This window comes from Phodopus roborovskii, unplaced genomic scaffold, assembly GCF_943737965.1.
Source record: "Phodopus roborovskii unplaced genomic scaffold, PHOROB, whole genome shotgun sequence".
Taxonomy (NCBI): domain Eukaryota; kingdom Metazoa; phylum Chordata; class Mammalia; order Rodentia; family Cricetidae; genus Phodopus; species Phodopus roborovskii.
The window spans coordinates 99,832-123,065 of NW_026126426.1; positions in this window are offsets into that span (position 1 = coordinate 99,832).

The window sequence follows — 23,234 nt, forward strand, 5'->3', positions numbered from 1 at the left end:
ACTGGAGACTTAACTACAGCTTCAGGTGATTTGATATCATCTGACCTCCAAGGGTATCTGCACTCATGTACACACACATACACGCACATACACACACACACACACATACACAGACATGAAAATAGAAAGGGAGCTACTTGGGAAAAGAGATTAATGGGAGAGAGAGAATGCTAAGAAAGGGTAGCAGGTAAATATGATCAAAATACATCACAAATGTATGAAAGTATCATAGTGAAACTTATATTGTATGTAGTTAATATATACCGACATTTATTATGTATAATTAATATATACAAATAAAAATTTAAATGATTGAAAACCAATGAAAAGTAGAATGATTTAGGAAGGCATCTGATGTTGACCTTGGGTTTCTACACTGGTACATATAACACACATACACATAAAAATAAAGGATCGTTTGGATACCCACTGAGCTGGTCTACTATTCGTTTTGCTGCTCACTTGGAGCCCTTTGAACCATAATGATATCTTCTGAATATTTTGCCATGTTAGGGACCCTGTAGCAGGTATTTCCTCCTGATATTTTGTTGCCTGGATCAGAGAAATACACATGTAAAACTGGACACAGAGAGAGGGTTCCTAACCATTTAACTGTGTTAAATGGAACACATTTGAAAACAAGTACCATTTACTGTGATAATTAAACAAAATCCTAACATTTTAGCATCACTCTTTTGGGAAAGATGTGAATGATTCAGTGGGATTCCAGCTTCACAAATTATCAGCTCACATGGGTAAAGATGGATGCCACAAAATATCTCTGGCCTTGGAGCCAGCCACTATTTCAAGATAGGGAATGGGTAAATGGCCTCCCTGCCTGGACAGCCAGATCCCAAGGGTCCTTCTGGCTTTCTATTTAAACAGACCAAGCGTCAGGGATGACCTGGTTTCCCCAGGAAGAAGTGAAGGACAGGGCAATGAAGAGTGCTTGTCCTAACTGCCTTGTTTGAATTCAGAACATTAAATTTATTCCACCATTGCCTCAGCCCCCATCAAGGAAGCACTGAGTCAATTATTCTTTGAATGTTTGCTTGGTGCCACTGTGACTTGGTGACATTTCACTTGTCTGCTTTAAATATATACTTGGCTTGACACATTAGAGAAACTACTAGAAATATGGGAATCAGGATAGAAAAGGTTATGAAAGTTAATAAAAAAGTAAACAAATCCAGTGAACTATAGGGTTTATTGTGCAGAACTTAAAAATCTATCTCCCCTAGTCCTGAATACTGGCTTAGCAGAGTCAAGGTGGGAGCTACAGCATGGTATTACAGTTGCCCCATTTGGTCAGTGTCCCCAGGACAAGTCCATCTACAGACCCACCGAAGAACCGGAGTAAATCCATGTTGTTGTATGTTGGCGGTCAGCATGGAGTATGCCAGTTCCAGTATGGAGAGGACACGCCCGTACTCCACAGAAAACATTCTTGTATGTCATAAATGTTACTCACCATGACTTCTCCCAGAATGTCTTAGGGGCTATTTGCCCATTTGCCCATCTTTAATAGCTCCAAGTGTAGAGAATGGGTTATTCTGACCACATGTGACATCCTAGCATCTCCTTTAAGGCACTCTTCTGCATCCATCGACTCTCTCTGTCTCTCTGTCTCTCTCCATGGTCTCTCTGTAACCCTGGCTGTCCTAGAGCTCACTCTGTAGGCCAGGCTGGCCTTGAACTCACAGAGATCTGCTTGCCTCTGCCTCCTGAGGATTTAAAGGTGTGCGCCAACACTGCCTGGCTGCTTTATATATACTCTCTTGATGGGCAGGCTAGGCAGGTCCTGCAGAAGGCCTAAAAACATCCTAGAGATATCACTGCTATCAAGGAAACTATTTTAGTCTTGCTAATAAAAGAATTTAAAAACAGACTCAGAAGTGCAATTTTATTAAGAGTTTGAGAAGAAACAGAAACAGTGTGGATCTCTGAATCTCGGCAGCTGCCCAGATGAGGGGAATGGGAAAGAGGAGGGAAGAAGCCAATCCTTTGCAGTGGACACTGGGAAGCAGGGGTATGGCATCGGGTGGGGATGCCTCAGAGAAAAAGTGAAAAGCCAAGAGCACCAGGGGACGCACATTTAGGTTTTTGGCTAGTGTCTGAAAGAAAGAGAGAAAAAGGAGAAATAAGCATATTATCTTAGGGTTCTGTTGCTGTGAAGAGACACTACAGCCATGGCAACTCTTATTAAGGAAGAACATTAAATTGGGGCTGGCTTACAGTTTCAGAGGTTTGGCCCGTTATCATCATGGTGAGGAAACATGGCAGCAGGCAGGCAGATGTGGTGCTGGAGAAGGAGCTGAGAGCTCCACATCTTCATCTGCAGGCGGCAGCAGGAGACTGTGTACCACACTGGGTGGAGCTTGAGCATAAATGAGACCTCAAAACGCACCTCCACCGTGACACACTTCCTCTAAGGCCACACCTACCCTAACAAGGCCATACTGCCTAACAGTGCCACTCCGTGCGGGCCAAGCACTCAAACACAGGAGTCTATGAGGGCCATTCCTATTGGAACCTCAGTATGTTAGGTGATAGTCAGTTCTTCCCGTTCTTAGCATACCTGTAAGTGACCAGATTTTCTGGAAGCAGGGCAGGCTTGGCTGTAGACTCCTGGTCAGATGAGTGCCAGGCTCAGCTGGTTTTGCTCTTAAAAGGACATGGTATTATATAACGCTTTGGGTTGCTTAGCCTGCCGGGTCTCTGCCCAGGGCCGGAAGTTCCTACCAGGAAGAAGCACTTTTTCCCTTGATGAGCTTCAATCCAGTCTAGTCACCTCTACGTTTCCATGCAGTAACTGAAATTCCATGGAAGGGATCTATCATGGTGGAGGGATCCGATGGCCTCCAAAGATAAAACAAATAACACCTTCCTGCTAGGCCTCGTTTTCTTGAGGGGAAAAAATTCTAATGCTATCAAATTAGGTGAAACCCATGTCTTTTATGAGGTGTGAAGCAAATGGCACACAAACCTAGGCTTTTTTGTGTTGCTCTTTTCATATAGCTCTCAAATATCTTCAAAGCACCACATGGAGATATTTTTACTTATACTCCCCTCCTCCCCACTGTGGTTTTGCTTTATAAGTTTCCAGTTACCTGGATATTAAGTGGGAAATCCCAGAAGTGAATAATTCATGAGTCTTAAATTTTGAGTAGGATTGTAAAATCTTATACCATTCTACTCTTCCCCAGCAGAGACACAACTCTCTATCCAGCATGCAGTATATGCTGCAACCTTCCTCTTAGCCATTTATTGGGCTATATACACCCTATAGATCATATAGGGTGCGGTAGCACACACTGCTTGTGGATCTTAGAGAGTCTCTTCTGTGGTTAAGGGATTGCATTTGAGTAGGAAATGCATACAGCCTCTACCAGACACAATAGTCCATACCAATGATCCTAGCTTGCAAGGTCAGCCTGGTTTACAAAGAGGGGAGGAGGAAGATGGAAAGGAATGGGAGGAAAGAGAAGATTCATGATTCAAAGATTCAAACCACAAAAGCAAGCTGCTTGATCAGTCATGGGGGTTACCTAAAGGCCTCTGGTCCCATCTCTCTCTCCTGCTTTCAGAACAGAGAGAGTTTCATAACTGATGAGTCTGTGAGGAACAACAGACGTGTCCAGACCCATTCTGTCCTTCCTTCTGGGAGCCAAAGTCTTCCACCCACATCCACCTTTGGCTCTTTATTAATCAGGGGCTTGCTTATAGTTTTAGAGGATTGGTCTGTCAGGGGCCTGGTGGGAGCATGTCAGCATTCATGGCACTGGAGAAGTAGCTGAGAGCCATCCTGATGCTCAGGCACAGACACTGGGCCTGTCCTGGGCTTTTGTTTGTTTACTTGCTTGCTTGCATTGTTTGTTTGAGCCAGGGCTGGCATGGGCTTTTGAAACCTCAAAGCCCACCCCAGTGGCATACTTCCTTCAACAAGGCCACACCTCTTCTAATCCTATCAAAGAGTTCCACTCCGTGGTGACTAAGCATTCAAATATGTGCTATGAGGGCCATTGGTATTTAAACCTCCACACTCATTGACTCAAAGGAAGGCATAATATGGAGAGAGAGAGAGAGAGAGAGAGAGAGAGAGAAAGAGAGAGAGAGAGGAGAGGGAGAAGGAGGGAGAGAAGGAGAAGGAGGGAGAGAGAGACGGCTAGATTGGTTGGAAAGCTGTTGAAAGTTCACCTGTGAGAGTGAGCATATAATTAGCAGGAGAGTAGAAGAGGAAGAGGGTGGGAATGGCTGTGGAGGATACAGGATAGACACTGTAGGACTGTGAAGCCCCGGGAGGCCCACAGCTGTGCTGTGATCAGAGCTGAGGGCAGGTGCTCAGCAGGTGCTCAGCAGGTGTGTGCTTCTGCAGGCTCTCCGCTCAGAGAGAGGCTCAGGCAGGACCCAGGGAGGTGTGGTCCGAGCTGAGACTCTGCCTCAGCCTAGACTCTGCATCCCTGCTTCTCCTATGTGGTAGATAAGGACCCTCACTTCATGAAGAACGCAAGACACACGTGCTGCCCTTCCACAGAGAACAGTTTATAAACCCGGACGCCGCACCCCCGCCCCGCCCCGCCCCCACCCGCCGCTTTATTTTTATTTAAACGAGTAGCGTGCAGTCTCACACATGACCCCGGCCCCACCTTTCCCACCGTCTTTTATGTTTGTCTTTTTCTCAACAAAGACTACGAGTGGTGTTTGCATTTTAGAGCTTATGTGGTGCATGACCTTGCGGACAAGCTTGGCATCTGACCGCGGTCTTCTCTGAACTACTCCGGTGGAGTTAAATAAGCTTAGTGGGGGATGGGTGCGGAGGGATTGGTAGGCCTGCAGGTGTTTACGGGGATCCAGTGGTCTCTGATCGTGTGCAGCTGGCTCAGACGCCTTTGAAAACGAACCATCAGATTTTATTTCTAACATGGCTAAGGAGAGAATTAGTTTGGCTTTAGTTGTTTGTTTAGGACAAGGTCTTCTGTAGCCCAGGTTGACCTCTAACTTAATAAGTAGCTAAGGCTGACCTTGAATTCCTGATGTTCCTGCTGCACCTTCTGAGTTCTGGGCTCACGGACTTAAGGCTCCAAGGTAAATCGTGTTATAAGAGAGGGAGTGCAAAGTGTCCCAATTGACACTAAACGGTCAATTTAAAAATAACGGTAATGGCTGTCAATAACTTAACAGTTGATTCACCTCTTATTTATCATAGTTATTATTATTATCCCTCCCACTGACAATTCAAATGAAAATCCAAAGGCTTGAGAGACGATGCCTTTGCAAAGTGCTTGAGAACCTGAGTTCGGATCCCTAAACTCATGTAAAAAGCTTTGACATGGTGTTTATTATACAGGACAACTTGTTAACATTTTAAACAAAGGTCCAACGCATCCCCGAGGTAGATAAGCTCTTCCACCTCTCAGAGTCAGAAAGTGAAGCTAACTTGGTGTAAATAAAAGGATAACTGATACCGGCCGGTGTACCAGAAACATCTAAGATTGGTTTTAACGCTTAACAATTAGATTCAGCTGCGTTGAGAGCCTTGGCTGAAGACCTGACTGATCACCTGGATAGAAGATGGGCAGCACCTTGGATGGCAGCACAGGCAGCATAGGAAGAACGCAGAAGAAGGGACTTGATCTGCCTTGTGCTTGCCAGGCCTGCTTCACTGCTTCGGGAGCCGGCCTTTCCAGGGGCTAAGGACCAGCGGCTCTCCAGGGACCTCCCACCTTCTCAGTGGCAGATTGGGACTACGGAGGCAACCAGCCTCGTGGACTGAGCAGACGCTGGGTTGTCGGCCTGCAAGGAGAGACAGCCTCTGTGGGATTACACAGACTGCAGAGGCCCCTCAGGCTCAGAGGTGAGCAAGTACTGAATGCTCGCTCAGCTTCCCAGGTGTGATTCAGATGTTGTTTGTTTGTGTGTGTTCATGTGTGTGATATAGTCATGTGTGTATTCATGTGTGTGATATGTAAGCCATTGCATTGGTTTTGTCCCTCAAGAGATCCTTGACTAATATACATTGACAACAGGTGACTGATTTCAGGTTGCAGCTGGCCCAGGGTAGCGGCTAGGCAACTCTGCTCTTTTCCTCTGTAGTTGACACTGTATCTGTTGGCTCTGTGCTTTCTCTATTCAGATGGCCGCTTTCCTGGAAACGCCAATGTTCTTGCTTCAGCTGGTCTCAGTGGGGTCACATGGACTAGGTTCTAGGCCTTTTGGCTATTCACATGCATTCTTGGGTTTTGTCTGTCCTGCTGAAGGACATGTTTTATGATTTCTGTAGTCACCACCAGCCTAGCTTCTTCCTCCAGCAGTGAGCACTGGGCACGAAGCACTGGGCGCGGTGTGGTTTAGACTAGTTCCCTTCACCCTGGCCTCCCGTAGCCTCCCTCCACTGACCTCTCCGGGCCCCTTCCCTATGCACACCTTCCACGGGGGCTCTCCCCTCCAGCCCCCGCACACGCAGGGAGGGCACTTGGGTTTCCAGGTCCCACCGCTCCGTGCATGATTCATGTTTCACGTGTCGTGATGCTACGCTGTGTACTGGCTCCCACAGCTGTCTTGTACACCATGCCTAGAAGCTCCCATTGGCTCCTTGCCTTGCACAAAGTAAATACTACTGCCTGATGTAGGTCCTCGTGGCTCAGTCTTGGCTCTCATGCTCTGTTGAACTCTGACAGTTGGTTGCTGCTATCTACAGCTGAGGAAATAAGGTTTTTTGTTTGTTTGTTTTTTCCTCACAGTTACCCCCAGGTCTGTCATAGCAGTGGAATGATGATATAGTCTTCTAAAATGGACGTTGCATTGTCTGATGTGAGGACCTGCACACCCCACAATAAGGGGACAGTCTTCACCTCACCTTTTGTTGCCTTCTGCTGGATGGGGTTGACACCAGCTCTACCTAGACCAGGTGCTGGACTATTGCCCTTCAGGATGGCAGGAGTTCCTTTTCTATGCCTTAGTTTGTCTACAAATTGCCCATGTTTGAGCTGCACTTCTTAGAAAGAAAATGGAATGAAGCCTGTCGTATTACTTGACTCATTAATTTCTAACCTACAACTAGGTGGGCTGGTATATTCCCAAAAGCTGTGTCACTAAATCCAGAAGATTCTCCCTGCCCCAGGGACCTTGTAAACACTAGCATTATGGTCACTTCCATCCTGCTTGGCTCTAGCCTCTGATCACCACAAACTAGTTAATTCTCTGTGGATTTACCAGCTGGACATTTCAAAGAAACAAAATCGCGGTCCATGGTCTTCCATATCCGGTTCATCTAAATCAGCACAGCATTTTCAAGCTTTGTCTGTCCATGTTATTAGCGTGTATCAACAGTTCGTTTCCTTTCTTAGCTTTTTATGTCCCACTTTGTGGTGGCACCAGATTTTTACCATGTATCCAATCAATTGATGGATATTTTGTTTGCTACCATTTTGGGGTGACTATGAATAATGCTTTTATTTCCTATAAACAGAAAGAACCCCAAAATAGATTGCATAGTGCTTTATTAATTTTGAATTTTCTGAATGCTAACGAGAAAGGAACAGTTGTGGAGAGACATTGGGATAGAGAAAAGACTATGGAATTAAGTTAGTTACTATACTTTAAAGATGTCTTGACCTCTGAATGGAAGCCAGGACATGTGGGGGAAGAGGTTTTGCTTTCATTTCCACAGGTGAAGAAAAGCTATGGATACCATCAAAGTTGATGAAGATTCAATTTGAACAAGACTCCTCTTAATTAGAAGAGATGATAGTTCATTGAGCAGCATGACCGTTTAAACTAACATATAAAACCAGCAAATGTTTTTCATTTGGTCAGCTATAACTTGCCCATGGAGAACCTCCCCAAAAGTTTAGGGTTGGAGAAGGGTTTTATTTTTGTCATTTTGGAGACTAAATGGATCCAGCTAAGGAATCCAAAGACCACTGGACAATTGAGACATCTGAAGAAAAGGGACAAATAATCCAGAAAAAATTGTCCCAAGAAAGGGAGTAAATTGGTCTATTGGTATATCATATTTCCAACAGGATAAAATTTCATAAATCTTCCCAAATGTTTGTTTTTGCTTTTCTCTACAGATATAATGTGAATGGTTCTTTTGTAGTTCAATTAAAGATTAAAGTTGGCTTGGAGCTGGAGTGTGGTTCTTGTTAAAGAAAGATCAAACTCTCTCATGTCAGAAGAGCCACCTGATATGGAAGAGAAGAAAAACAGACATTTAAGGCCTATTGCAATGCCACTGAAACATCTCAAGGAATCAATTGAAAGCTTCTATGCCAAAACTGGTTCATTTGCCAGTGGCTTCCTGCCACTGTAGATGAAACATTTTCCCAGAACAATTAAATAACCCAATTCCTATTAAAAGAAAACATTTTTTTTCTGAATGAAAGAAGAGCTTAAGAAGCTAAAAATTAAAAAAAAAATTAGAAGTTGTAGATGAAAAATAATAAGGATTAGATTAGGAACATCCCCAAAGTTAGGGTTAGGGAAGGGTTTTGTTTTCGTTTTTCCATAAAAACAACTATTTTGACAAATTTAAGACTTAGACAAATAAGCATCCAGAGAGGAGAGAACTACCTGGAAAAAAAAATACCAAGGAAAGAAGTAATCTGACCTAATAGATTCACTGAGGTCTTCAAAAAGAAGACCGAGTCCAAGCAGGGTGGCGGCCATACACGCCTTTAATACCACCATTAGGGAGGCAGACTTTGGAGGGTCTCAGTGATTTCAGGCAGCATGACCTACAAAGTGAGTTTCAAGACATCCAGGATGGTTAACACAGAGAAACTCTGTCTCGAAAAACAAAACAAAACAAAACAAAAAAGAAGGAACCCCACAATAATTTCTAGGACTATGATAACACCATTAAGCTGAACAACAACACCTAACGATCAATGTGAACTATGAACTGCTTAGAATGATTTTGAGGAGGTCACCCGAGATGATCCAGCCTCAATGACTGCAATAGCCAGGACTTGAGACTAGCCTTGCACTTTCCCATTACCTGGACAAAAACGATATAGCTTGACAGTTTACCCAAAGTTTTCCTTCCAGGATCCCCTAAAGATGCAGTCACCCCCAGGCAGGGGGAAGTAATTTTAAGGATACAAAGCCCACATTCCCAAGAGGTGGGGTGGGTGGTTTTTTGTCATTCAATGGGTTATGGATATTTGTCATTGTTTAAAGAGATTGGTTACAAAATTTTGTGAGTTAAAGTCAGGAAGAAAGTTGAACAAAGGGGATTAGATTCAAGGGTTTTGTTTAAAAAAAAAGGATGTAGATATGAATGGATAAAAGGATAGATTATTGAATCTATTCTTTTTGGTTGTTGTTGTGTTTTTTTTTTTTTTTGGAGACAGGGTTTTTCTGTGGCTTTGGAGCCTGTCCTGAAACTACCTCTGTAGACCAATGTACTTCAGAGAAGATGGTGGGCATCAAAGAAACTCCACATGGAGCTTACTTTCTTTGTGGCAAAGGTAAGCCACTGGGCAAGAAAGTGTGTCCTTGCCTCAACTGCTGACAGCGTGCTGTCTAAAATGGACAAACAGGACACAAAAGAGAGTGACTACAAAACCTTGCCAAGGCAAGCAGGGACAGCCCTTCAGAAAACCCTGCTTCACAGAAAAGTGTGTCAGAGATGCTAGGCCTATAGGCTGAAGATGGATGTCCCAGCATTGCAGAGGAACCTTGGTGACTGTCCTGGCAGCCAGCTGTTTCTGGCATTTCTTAAATTTTTGGAAGAGGCTTGATCACACTTCCTGTTTACTCAGTTAATATTATTTCCTTCTCCAGTCTCTGAGGGAGTTGAAGACTAGATAGTATAGTTATATTTCTCATCAGTTACCAGATTCAGAAAAGGAACTCACTAAGATGTGTAAAATGTAAATGGTTTGAGAGACGTGTAGTGATATTATCATTTATGATTTACTAAAGCTTGACTGAGGATTCAGAAAAGCAAAGTCATCCTCAAGATATCTAAACCAGGCAGTGATGATACACATCTTTTAATCCCAGCAGCTGGAAGCTAGGAGGTAGTGGTGGTGGTACACACCTTTAATGCTAGGACTCAGGATTAAGAGATAGACCAAGGCCACCCAGATCTACACAAGAATGAATCCGTCTAAAAGAGAATTATAGCTCATACCTTTAACCCAAACATTAGGGAAGTAGAGAGGACAGAAGCAAGTTCTTAGAGAGGCATTCATTCTCCAGCCACACTGAGGAGAGGTTAGTGTCTGAGGCTTGGTGAGAGCTGGTGGAGATAGGATCAGCCCTTTCAGCCTGAGGTAGCTGTAAGAGCTAATGGCCCGCCACTTTGCTTTTCTGAACTTCAGCTTCAAAGTTTGAACCTAAATATCAGTCTTTGGGTCATTTGTTTTTTGTGTTACAAATGCTGTTCTGAATATTCATGTTCATGATACAGTTATTAATTTTCTTGAACATTAAGAGTAGAACTGCTGGGCTTTGCTTGTTTGAGGCAGGGTCTCTCTAGGTATTCATGGCTGGCCTTGAACTGACAGACTTGAAGCAGGAAAAGGGATAGGATTCTGGCTCCTGTTTGCTGGATTAAAGGCATGCGCCACCATGTCTGGCTGAACTGCTGGATTCCATAGCATCTCTATGCTTTAGCTTTTGGGGACTAACAGATTGTTTTTTAAAATAGGCCGTGCCCATCCCATTTCCTCCAGCACTGCCAGGGTTCAGATGTGTCCCTGTCTTGGCTGATGCTCCTCATTGTGTATCTTTTCTGTCACAGCCATGCAATTACCATGCTTGGCAACTCGCTGTGACTTGGCTTTGAGGGTTCATATTGACGATGGGGCTGAACATCTTCCTTGTACATTGCATTTAGATAAATGTGTACTCAAATCTTTGCCCACTTTAAAATTGTCTATAAGGCTAATGTATCTTTTAAAAAATCATTACATTTATTCATTTGTGTGTGTGTGTGTGTGTGTGTGTGTGTGTGTGTGTGACTATGTGCACCAGAGCTGGCGTTTGGAAGTCAGTTTTCCCCTTCCACCCCCTAGGTCCTGAATCAGACTTGGCAGTAAATACCTTCATCCACCAAGCTGTGGCACCAGCTCTATATTTTCAAATATAAACCTTTCCCCTTAGAACAGTTTTAGACTTACAGAAACTCTGCCAACCTAGTTTCCCCTATTATTAACATCATATATTAAGCATCGTGTTTGTGTAAGTACTGGGCTGTTGTTGTGTGCCATTGCTAACTAAGGCCTATGCCCTATTAAGATTTAGCTAGTCCCCCACCATATACCTTTTTTTCTGCCCCAGAATCTCAGATGCCACTTTGTGTTTCTCGTGGTTTCCTAGCATCCTCTGCTGTGTAACAAGCTTGGCTCTTGGTTTGCAGTGATCTTGACGGTCTGTGTGAAGGATATTTTGGGGCTGGGGCTGGCTTTGTGTGCTGCTGGTGACTGAGTCCGGGTCTTGTGGGCGCTTAGCACTTGCTGCCCCACGATACTCCTCCAGCCCTTCCCTGGAGTGACAGTTAAGTATTCTGTAGAATTTACTGTTGGAATTCTCTCTGGCTTTCCCCCCATGATTAGACTGGGGTTACGTGTTTTAAGGAGAAGAACTGCATTGGTACAATGCCGTTTTCACCTCACGCAGCCGGCAAACCTAATATTGATCCTGTTTATGGCTCCCTGGTCTCCAGCCTGCCAGTTTGTTTCCCACACCTGTGTCATTTATACAACGCTCTGCGAGGAAGCCGCCGTGCAGAGCGCACGGTGGGACCTCACCTCAGGAAGGGGAGAGCACTGGCACATTATCAGAATTCTGCACGCAGTGTGTCATCCTCCTCCCTTCGTTTGTACCTGTGTGGACTGAGGGAGGGTTATTTCATGACTGGCCTTAAGTTCAGCATGCCTTCATCTTGTGCCTCAATTCCAGCTTTCATCACTGAATGTTACTGATTTGCCTCTTGTACCCCATTGGAGTGTGCATGCATGCATGTGTGTGTATGAGCTTGTGTCTGTCTGTATATGTATATGTGTGTGTATGTGTGTGTGCGCGCGTGCGTGCGCAGGTTCTTAGAGGTGTCTGATCTTTCTGAAGCTGGAGTTGAAGGTAGTGTGAGCTGTCAGATGAGGGTGCTCAGAACCAAATTCTTGTCCTCTGGAAGGGCTGCACACATTCTTAACCACTGAGCCATCTCAGTGAAAACTGAGCCCTAGTCTTTTTTTTCATTTTAAAAACATTTTTGTTTCTAGATTCTCAATCCTATGCCATCGATTGATACATTTGTCCTTAAGCCAGGGCATTACAGTTTTAATTGCTGCAGTTTTGCTGGAGATTGAATTTTACAGTAATATGAGCAATGTCTTCCATTTATGGAGTCCTATGTGTCATGTGTGTCATGTAAGAGACTGTCTCGGAGTTATTCAGAGAGGAGTTGTACTCCGAATTTGAACTGGAGCCTTTATTCACTTACTGAGGAGGATGTAAGTTATGGAGGAATTGTGAGATTCCTTTAGGGCTAATGACACACTGTGACATTGTGCAGCCATGTAAACCCAGCAGCTTTAATTATACAGACACAGAGACACAAGCAGAATAGAGGGAGGCACCATGGGCAGAAGCATGAACTTTCTGTTAAGCTTCTGAGATACTCTTAAGGCCACTCTGCCTCCCAAGCCATTCCCTGTTGACTCCGCCCTCATACCTGGCTCTGAGCAACTCTTGTATGTATGAAATGACTATATGTACCTGGTGTCTTAGAAACATACCCACTTAAAACTCATTTTCATATACTTTTATTTGTGTTGTGTTTTGTGTGTGTGTGTGTGTGTGTGTGCGCGCGCGCGCGCACATGCGTGCAGTGTCTGTGGAAGCCAGAAGAGGGCATTCAGTTCTCTGGAGCTGTAGTTACAGGTGATTATAAGCTGCCAGACAGGCATCTAGACACTAAACCTGGGTCTTCTGGAAGAACAGTGCGCACTTTTAACTGCTGAGTCACCTCTCCAGCCCCAACAAACACATTTTTGAAAGGATTTTCTTATTTGATCATTTAAATAATGCTTTCTAGACAGAATGCTTAGGCTATTATCATGTATCTGAAAATAACTGGTCTTCCTAGGCACATTAGTGTCTTAGAAGACTACGGTGTCGGCGACATCCATCAGCTGATGGACTGGTGAGTTAGCTGGTGTTTGTCACTAAAGCCTGATAACCTGAGTTTGATCCCCAGGACCCGTATCCACTTGGTAGAAGGAGACAACCAACTCCTGAAAGCTGTCTTCTGACCTTCACATGTGTGCCATTGTGACCTATGTGTGCATGCAAACAGTAAATATAACAGTTGTTTTAAAGAATTAAGCACTGAGTGGCTGGAGAACTAACAGCCAGTAAAGGGCTTGTCATTCAGGAATCAGAACCTCGATCCCCGGTGCCCATCTGAACGGCCAGGCACAGCAGCATGTATCTGTAATCTTGGCATTTGACAGGCAGAGGTGGGCAGAGTCATTGAGCTCCGGGTCCAGTTTCAGTCAGAGACTCTATCAGAAATTGAGGCGGATGACTGGAGAGGTAAAGACCTTTGTTGTCAGTACATACGACCCGAGATCAATCCCTCGGATCTGGATCCACATGGTTAAATCAAAGAACTGACTCCAGAGGATTGTCTCTCTGTCTCTGTGCACACTCACACACATACTCACACATACACTCTCTCACACACACTCACATACACACACACACTCACATACACACATATACTCACATACACACATATACTCACAATACACTCTCTCACACACACTCACATAAACACACATTCACACACACTTACATACTCACAAACATTCACACTCACACACACACTCACACATTCATACTCACACTCACACATTCAGGATCCATCTTAATTTTTGAAACAGGGTTTCCAGTTGAAACTGGAGCTCACTGATTAAGCTAGTCTGGCTGCCAGTAAGCCTTGGAACCTCTTATCTCTGCCTCTCAGCTTTGGGAGTATAGGCATGTGCCACTACACCTGTTTTTTTTTTTTTAAATGTGGGTGCTAGGAATCCAAACGCAGGGTTTGCTGCTGGAGAGTTCTTCAACCCCCACCCCATTCACAGTTGATAGAATAGACAGGCTATGAGGTGGTAAGCATGGAGATATATCAGCCAACGTGCTTTAATTGACACCTATGGAATATGTTAGTCGGCAGAAGCAGGATACACATTTTAGTTCATAAAACACACCATAGCAAGTTTAGGGCTATAGAAATCACATTAATAATACTCCTTGACCATAATGGAATTGAAATAGAAATCAAAGAAGGAGGTAGAAAATATCCAACCAAACACACTTCTAACTAACCCATGGAAACCCTCTACCACTAACTAAAAGCCTGGTGCTTTAGTAAAAGCTTTTCAAGACAGGTTTGCATTAGCTTGTTAAACAGCCCCAGCAGCCAGGGCTTGGGCCTATGTCCTCTTGCCTTAGCCTCCCATGTAGCTGGGATAGCAGGCTTGTGCAACCAAGTCCAGCCCAGACTGCTGTAAGTTCTCTCTGAACAAACTCATGAAGAAGACTGAAAGAATTGATCGCATGCACACAAACTGGCCACAAAGCCTTGACTTTCCACATGAATCACATAGAAAGTGGAATCACATAGAAAGTGGACAGAAACAACAACTGGAGACAACGTTTTCAGTAACCATTTCCTTTTGTCCAGACAGGGGTTTTCGGTATTGCCCTGGCTGTCTTGTAGACCAGGCTGGTCTTGAACTCACAGAGATCCACCTGCCTTTGCCTCCAGGGTCCTGGGATTAAAGCATGTGCCATCAACACCCAGTGTATACATTGACTCTTAAAAGATCAATTGCTCTTTGATAGACAGCTGATAAGAGCCAACAGCCCTGCTTCCCAGCTGAGCTCAATCATCTGCAAAGTGTAAGAACACGTCTAACTTTATGAGGGGGAAGAGAAATGCAGACTTGTCCTGTCAAATTAAAAAGTGATACAATTTCAATGAGTGGGACATCTAATATTAGTTCGCATTAATGAAAACGTTTTGTGGAAACCTATTTTTAAACTTTCTCTGCCATGTTGATAAGGGTTTAGTAACAAAGGTACATTGCTAAGGGTAATTTAAATTGCTGCAGATGAAACTTTTGTAGAAAGCAATATAGATAATATCAGGCACACTAATAATTTTTATAAACTTTAACCCAGGATTTCAACTTCTAAAACATAAAAAAGTTTGCACACAGAAACATCCTTTATGTGTCTGAAAACATGGAGCAAATCCGAAATAGATAATGCCTACAAAAAAAACTCTTTGGTAGAACATTAAGATGCTATCAAATAATTCATCTCCTAAGTTAATTAGTGATAGAATCATTTGGAGAAGGGATAACACACAAAGTTGTAAATATGTAGTATGAATAAAGTTCTATATTAGGATTCATTCATAGAAGGGGATGCCATTATCTGAATATAAATCCCACCACAGCTCACGTGTCTGAACATTTGGTCCTCAGCTGGCGTTCTGTTTTGGGAGGTTGCTGGCAGAAATAGGTCCTCATGGGTGGGCTGTTGGTGGTTATACCCACTTATTTCCTCTCCTATCACCCAGAGAAGCCCGGTTACCACGTGATTCTACTACCATATGCCAAACTTCTTGGCTTTGCGTCCCCCCACCACGATGCATTGGATTCCCTCAGAAACCCTAAGCCCAAGCCAGTCTTTGTCTCATGAAGTTACTTCTAGGTGTCTGTGGCATACATCACTACAGGTAGTGATGAGGAAAGTAACTAATACAGAAGACAACGAATTATGATGGTGCCAATCACTACAGACGCATTGCATCTAGGTACTACATTTATTTGCCATTGGATGTTTGGGAGAAGGGTATATTTTTTTACTTGATTTTTACCCTTTTCCATTAGATACATTTTACTGATCAGAGCAATATAAAGAAAGAATAACAACCACCAAATTCTAGGCTTCTGGGTGCAGCTCCTCGTCACTCCCCTTGAGCTCCTTGCCCCATGCGGTGCACCCTTCTGAACTCCAGCCCCAGACCTTCAGTCTTTGTCAGCCCCTACTGTTTTTCGACCCCTCTGTGGCTTGCTCACTTCACAAATCCCAATGACTCACTTGTCGGTCCTCTAGCCTGAAGAGCAGAACCATGTCATGTGTTGACCTTTCGGGCTCCAGGGAAGCATCCGATCCCAAACAGGTGTGCAGTGCCTGGTTACAGTGGCCACAGATGGCGCAGCTCTCTGCACTCCAGGTCTCTCTTGGGTCACGTGGCCTTTCCCAGCCTGCACTCCAGGTCTCTCTTGGGTCACGTGGCCTTTCCCAGCCGATTTCCCGGAGAATCAGGGAATGAAGATCCTGTGGGGACCGGGATACTCCCTAAGCCCTCAAGGACTGACTTTACATCTTCCTGCTCTGAATCAAATGATCATCGAGAGCCGAGTCCAAGATGAAAGTGCTCTCTCTATCCCAAGAAGAAATGGCTTCCCCTGAATAGTTTGGGATTGACGTTTCTGCCACCACTGACCTTTCATTTCCCTTTTCCACAAGGAATAAATTCATGGTCCTAAATACCAGGACCTTAATGGTGACACACTCTGGCTTCTCTAGCTCCGCTAAGCTCTGGACCTCTATGCAGATCTGTCAAAGCCAATGGTCTGGGTACAGTGGCTTAGGAAGCAGAGGTAGGTAAATCTCTCTGAATAAAGGCCAAGGTCAACCTGATCTACAGAACAAGTTCCAGACCAGCTAGGGCTATACAGTGAGATCCTGTCTGGAACAGGAGAGGAGAGGAGGGAGGGAGGGAGGGAAAGAAAGAGGGAGGAAGAAGATAGAAGGAAGGAAGTGATCCCTTTATCTTAATGAGGTAGCTATGAAATGTAAAAGTGTATTAGCCACTGTGGCAAAATGAGCCCCAAACTTTGACACTCAAAGCTTCTTTTCCTCCTAAAAAAACATAAAAACCAGATTGGAAAAAATGAGACAAATGTATGCAGACCACTGAGTGATATGGCACCAAATGAACCCCAGGCTTAGGGGTTCATTTCTTCCTGCTGCAGCTGAATTATTAGATCAAGTGATACCCCTGGGGCATCCTGCTGTTGGAAAATCAGTTTAACAGAGGTGCAGAAAACCCTTCTGAGCGCACTTTTCATCACTAAGGAGGATTCCACCTCTTTAGGAGTAAGCACTGTGTTGCAAACCTTTCTGAAGGTGATCTCAACGGTGTATCAGACTGTGATTTCTGATTTTCCTTGGACGTTGAACCATGCTGTCTCAGTCGGTTCTAGCTGCTGTGACAAGCACCATGAGCTGGGTGCCGTCTAAACAACAGAAATTGATTCTCCCAGGCTGGCTTGGCAGATTTAGTGTCTGGGGATGCTCCGTTTCCTCCCAGATGTGTCCTCTGAGGAAGGGGCAAATGGGCTCTAGTATCTCTTGTTAGGGACACTAACCCCATTCGTGGCGATCCCGCCCTCAAGACCTAATTGTAGGAGAATATTATTTTAAGGGGTGTGACTTCTGTTCATGCTGCATTTGTTAAACTCTGTGAAGCTGTGTTACTGTGCGTGTCTAAAACACTTGATGGTCCTAATAAAGAGCTGAACCGCCCATAGCGAGGCAGGGCAAGGATGGGCTGAGCCTGTAGGCAGAGAGGATGAATAGGAGGAGAAAGGAGGAAGAAGAGGAGAAAGCAACAAGAAAGCGCGGAGAGGAGGACATCAGGGCCACCCAGCCACCCTGGCAGCCACAGAGTAAGAAGGGAGTAAGATACGGAGAAGCAGAAAGATAAAAGCCCAGAGGGAAAAGGTGGAAGGGTTAATTCAAGTTAAGAAAAGCTGGCTAGCAACAAGCCAAGCTAAGGCCGGCATTCATAACTAAGAATAAGCCTCCATGTGTGATTCATTTGGAAGCTGGGTGGAAGGCCCCCCAAAAGAAAAGTTATATTTAATACCTCCTGAAAGCCCTGGCTTGCCCATATCAGCATTTCGAAGGTCAGAATTTTAACATATAAATTGAGTGGTGTAGCAGATATCAGACCACAGAGCCACAACACATGTTGAGTATCCTCAATCTTATTTCCATTTGTTGGTCATACATAGTAGGCTAAAAAAGGAACATCTAATTTTGGGAAGCCGCTATCATAGCACATCTCCAATTCCAGTCCCATTAAATAGGGGCCATTATAATCTCCCCTTCCACTATGGTAACCCCCTTCTCTGATAAGAGAAAGCCAGTCCCCCCCAACCTGTACGGTATTCACTCACCTGATCAAGTGTTTGCGTTGTCCTTAGGTACTGGCCGCTCACTCTGGGCCACCACATCTCTTCTCTCGTCCCCAGTTTTTGGTTTTATACAACTGATTTTGTACTGAACAATTCAGAAAGAGGATAGAGGGGTCAGCAGCGCTGCTCAGTGGTTAAAGGTGTCTGCTGCCAAACCTGAGTTCAGTCCCCACGCGGAGGGAGGAGAGAACTGAGTCTACGGCTGATTCTCTGACCACCGCATGCTTGCACAGCCACCCCAATAAATAAGATGAGCAGAAGTGCTCTCTCCTAATACAAGAGAAAGAGAAAAGAAATAAAAGAGAAACTTCTACCTAGCCAAAACGGTTCTATATCAGCAAAGGTAATGTTTGGGACAGAAAGGAAATGATGTAAATTTGAATTTAAAGACCCTCTTAGAAAGCTTGGCAGCTTACTGCAAATACGAGGGGCTCAGGCCATGGGGGCTTGTTTCTCTCTATCACCCAGCCCGTATGTCTCTGCTTTAGGATAGCCTCTTGCCAGGACTCTGGTTAGAGGAAAGGACCCTTGCTGATATGTGCTAATTGTGCAGATGACTTTGATGGTGGCTGACATGATAAGCTTCTGACTGGAAGTGATCAATGTGCGTGCACACACACACACACACACACACACACACACACACACACACACACCCCACTGGCCACTGAGCTGAAGGAGTAAATGCCTCTATGGAGAGAGGAAGTGGGAACACAAATCACATTGATCTCCGAAAGGAACAGATAAACAGAGACTTAACACAGACACTGCAGGATGAAGAGCCTGCTCCCTCTAACCTCGCCTGATAGGGAAGTGGGAAGGGAAAGCGCTGAACATGTTCTTAAATCAGGAAGGTATTTTATGGTCTTGCAGAGAGAAAGGTTTTGGGTGGATGTGAAAGAAATAGAAAAGGCTGACAAGAAAGACTCTTGCTGGGCTGGGACAAAAGGAACAAAGGAAGCAATCGGTTCTTTGTGACCTAAGGAGCAAAACAATAAGCACAAAACCTCCTCTGGGAGGCGAAAGCCCAGGCTAATAACTGAGGCTGGCATAGCCCTTTGCCCTTGCTCTGAAGGGCTTTGTGAGCTGGATCAGGGCCATTCCCAGAGGGAGGGGATTCTCGCTGGCTTTTTTTATTTTATTTTATTTTATTTTTGAGAAACAATTTATTTGTAACAGAAGAAAAAGGAACCCACCACTACTATATTGGACGGATATACAACTGGACTGGAAATTATGTATGATCCCCCCCCCCCAGTCTGATGGTTAAAAACAGCTACTCCAGAGTAGTCTTAATTCCCAATCCTCTCACAAATGGGGGTGATATGTTCTATGACTTATCTCAATTTTTGTCTAGTGAGCCCTAATTGTTTGCTATTCTGGTTTTCTATTGGGATTTTGGTTTGTTTGTTTTAACTGACTCAAGGAAAGTTAGGAAGGATGTTTGACAGTTGGGACTACAGAGAATTTTGAGCTAGGTGCCGGACGTGAATGAAACAGTCCTGAGATGTGGGTGTCTTAAAGGTCTCGGGGGTGGGAAAAGATGTACCTGCCTCAAGGATCGGAAAGGGCACGGTTGTTGGGGGCAGAAGTATGATCCCATCCTGGGAAAAGAATTCTGAGTGTTTGAGCTTAGTTGGGTTCTTTCCAAGCAGAGTTTTTTTTTCATCTCAGCACAAGCTTGGGTCACCTGGGAAGAGGGAATCTCAATTAAAGAACTGCTTCCATCAGATTGGCCTGTGGGCAAGTCTGTGGGTCGTTTCCTTGGCCAATGATTGACATGGGGGAACTATCCCACTTAGGGAGGCCCCCTAAGTGATCCTGGGTTGTCAATAACCAGCATCCCTTCACAGTCTTGGCTTCAGTTCCTGCTCCCAGGTTCCTGTCTTGAGTTCCCGACTTCCCTCGATGCACTGATGCACTGTGACAGGGAGTGTAAAGTGTAAGCCCTTTCATTTCCAAGTTTGTTCTGGTCTTTTTTTTTTTTTTTTTTTTTTAAAGTCACAGAAAGATAAACCAAACTAGGACACAGGGTCTTCTCCCGAGAAAATGAGAGATCTAGACTCCCTTAGGGGATGGGAGGTACATCAGAATGCGGGACCCATGTGAGGTTAGCTCCCGTGTGGACACACACAGAGAAGCTCCAGGGAAGGAGCTATGCTAAGGAGGTGGTCCCTCCTTTGAGAGAAAGGACCCTGGCCCATTGAGGGTAAGTGGGGATGGCACAGCTTCCAGGTCAAGATGGCTCCCAAGTGGTCTCTGGAAAAGGGACAGCTGGGCATCCTTAGTAAACACTGCCCAGCAGCCAGGAGACAGGTACCCTTGTCTATGAGAAGAATCTCTAAAGTCTCTACAGCATTAGCTAGGATCTAAGGCTTCCCCAAGAACTCTGCAGCTGCTGTCACAATACAAGTGTCCAGATGATCCTCAAGTTTTGATGGATTTATTATGTCCTGACAAGGGAAGCTTAAACTTTCACTATTTAAAACTGTATTTAGAAGCACAGTATACCCTCATGGTTGCATGGCTGACTGGGAGCTGTGACTGCTGCCCAGCACTGAAAGATGACCATACCTCACAGGGCTAGCCAGGGAAATGCCAGCATTCAAAATTCCAGGGATTTCTGTTGAGTGCATGTGTTGTGGGAAATTATTTTAAAGTGAGAGTTACATTTGTTTATGATACAGAACATTTGTTTTAATGATGCGAAGATGTGTTGCATTGGTTTAACTCTGTGAAGCTGTGTTGCTTTGCTGATAGTCTAATAAAAAGCTGAATGGCCAATAGCGAGGCAGGAGCAAGGATAGGCTGGACAGGCAGGCAAAGAGAATAAATAGGAGGAGAAATCTCGGAAGAGAGGAAGAAACTAGAAAAGGAAGGAGGGAGGAGCAAGATAGAACAAAGAGAGGAGGAGGCTAGGGGGCCAGTCACCCAGCCAGCATGGAGTAAAAGTAAGATTTACAGAAGAGAAAGATAAAATCCCAGAGGCAAAAGGTAGCCGCCATCATTTAAGAAAATCTGGCAAGAAACAAGCCAAGCTAAGGCCAGGCATTTAGAAGAAAGAATAATACTCCCTGTGTGATTTATTGGGGAGCTGGGTGGCAGGTGCCCACCCCCCAAAAGACTCAAAGAGCAACAATACCACCATCAACATGCATGTTGCCTTCATACAACCGTAAAGTCTAGAAATCAAGTTAAACCGTCATAAATCAGAAACTGTAACTGAATGTTCACCAGAGGGGGGGGGGGGAATCCTCCAAATAGTAATTGGAGACACTTTTAACCAAAGTTAATGGCTATAGCCCTGAAATGTCATTATGAAAGTGATGAATCAGGGTTTGACTTGCGCTTTCATTGTCTTGGCATAATGATTTGTTATCTTGATACGTTGTGGGGACCATGTGTGGGTTTATGAGCATTCTGATTGTCCTTGGGCCCCAGCTGCAAAATGCCAAACGCTTGACTCTTCAAATACATCACTTAGTCGCAGGCACTAATGGTGTCAATGATGGTGGTGTTTAAGCCAAGCAAATATTAATAACCAACAATGAGTGTGAGCAGATGCTGACAGATTGATGTACCGGTTTTCCCCTGCCGCAAACGGTTCTTGTTTGGTATAGCTGTCACGTCGGCTCTATAGATTAAATGACAGAATGCTGGCAGAGGGCCACAGTAGGGAAAGATTTGACAAAAATGTGCAAACTGTAACTTTTGATGCTTCTATTTCTAAACACAGTGGCTTGTGGGTATTAGCAGGAGGCTACGTCTTAATTATAGACCCAAACAAAACACACCTGGATCTATAATTGTGTTTGGATTTCAGAAGTCTCCCATTTTAGATCAGGGAGCCAAGGTAATGGTACCTTATCAGATTCGGAGGGTGTGTGTGTGTGTGTGTGTGTGTGTGTGCGCGCGCGCGCGCGCGCGTGTGTGCGTGCATGTACATATGTGTTCGTGTGTTTGTGTTGACACAGGGTCTTCTGCTTTTGTCTCCTCAGTGCTAGGATTATGGTACAGGTCACTAGGCAAACTCAGATTGCTATTTTTAACCAAACAAGGAAACATTCCATATTTTCCACTTGATCTTGCCATCCACACTTGCCTATCTTTGACTTGCCGATAACATTGTTCCTGGTGTTCGAGGTGGCACTGGCTTAGGTCTTATCATCCATGAAGGTGACTGCTCTTTTAGCAGAGTAGCACGACAGCTTTACTCTGTGGGATTTTCTTCCCTTTTCTGTTAGCAAGCGATGACAAGGTCCCAAATATCCATGATGCCCGAGCAAGAGGGCATTCTTACTGTGACACCATGGGTGGATTCTGGTCTTGGTCTTGTCTGGACCTTTGTCCCGCAGTGACCCTGCTTTCTCTAAGGGCCATTTCTGTACTGCAGTGGGTCACTAGCAGTCACCCGGGCAGCAGCTGTGGAGACACAGGGTGTGTGGTGTGTTTGGGAGGAGGGGAGCTCTGTGCAGTATTGTTTCTCCAGGAATGGCCCTGTCCCCTCTGGGATCCCCTTCAGCTCAGAGCCAGGACTTGTCTTTAAGTCACTTTAAAGGCTCCCTCATCGAGGATGGGAAGAGAGCCAAGGATCAAGAGCTGTGTCTACCGAGGGGCACAGCGGTGGGCACCTGGTCACGGGCCTGGGTGTGTCACACCGCAGTTTGGCTTTGACTGGAGATGTGGGGTGCCGCCCTCTCCCTCAGCCACCTTGTCCCGTCTCTAGGGGTCAGAAGAGCACGGTAGGAAACAGTTCTGGTGGCAGCTAAGGCTCCTCTCCTAAGTTTAACATGTACCAGGCTCCAAGCTATGGCCAGCAGACACACTTGCTATCTTGGACTTGGACTTTTTCATTGGGACCCTCAGCTCCCCAACAACAACATGGAGACTTATTAATTATGAGAGCTTAGCTTGGGCTTAGGTATGTTTCTTCCTAGT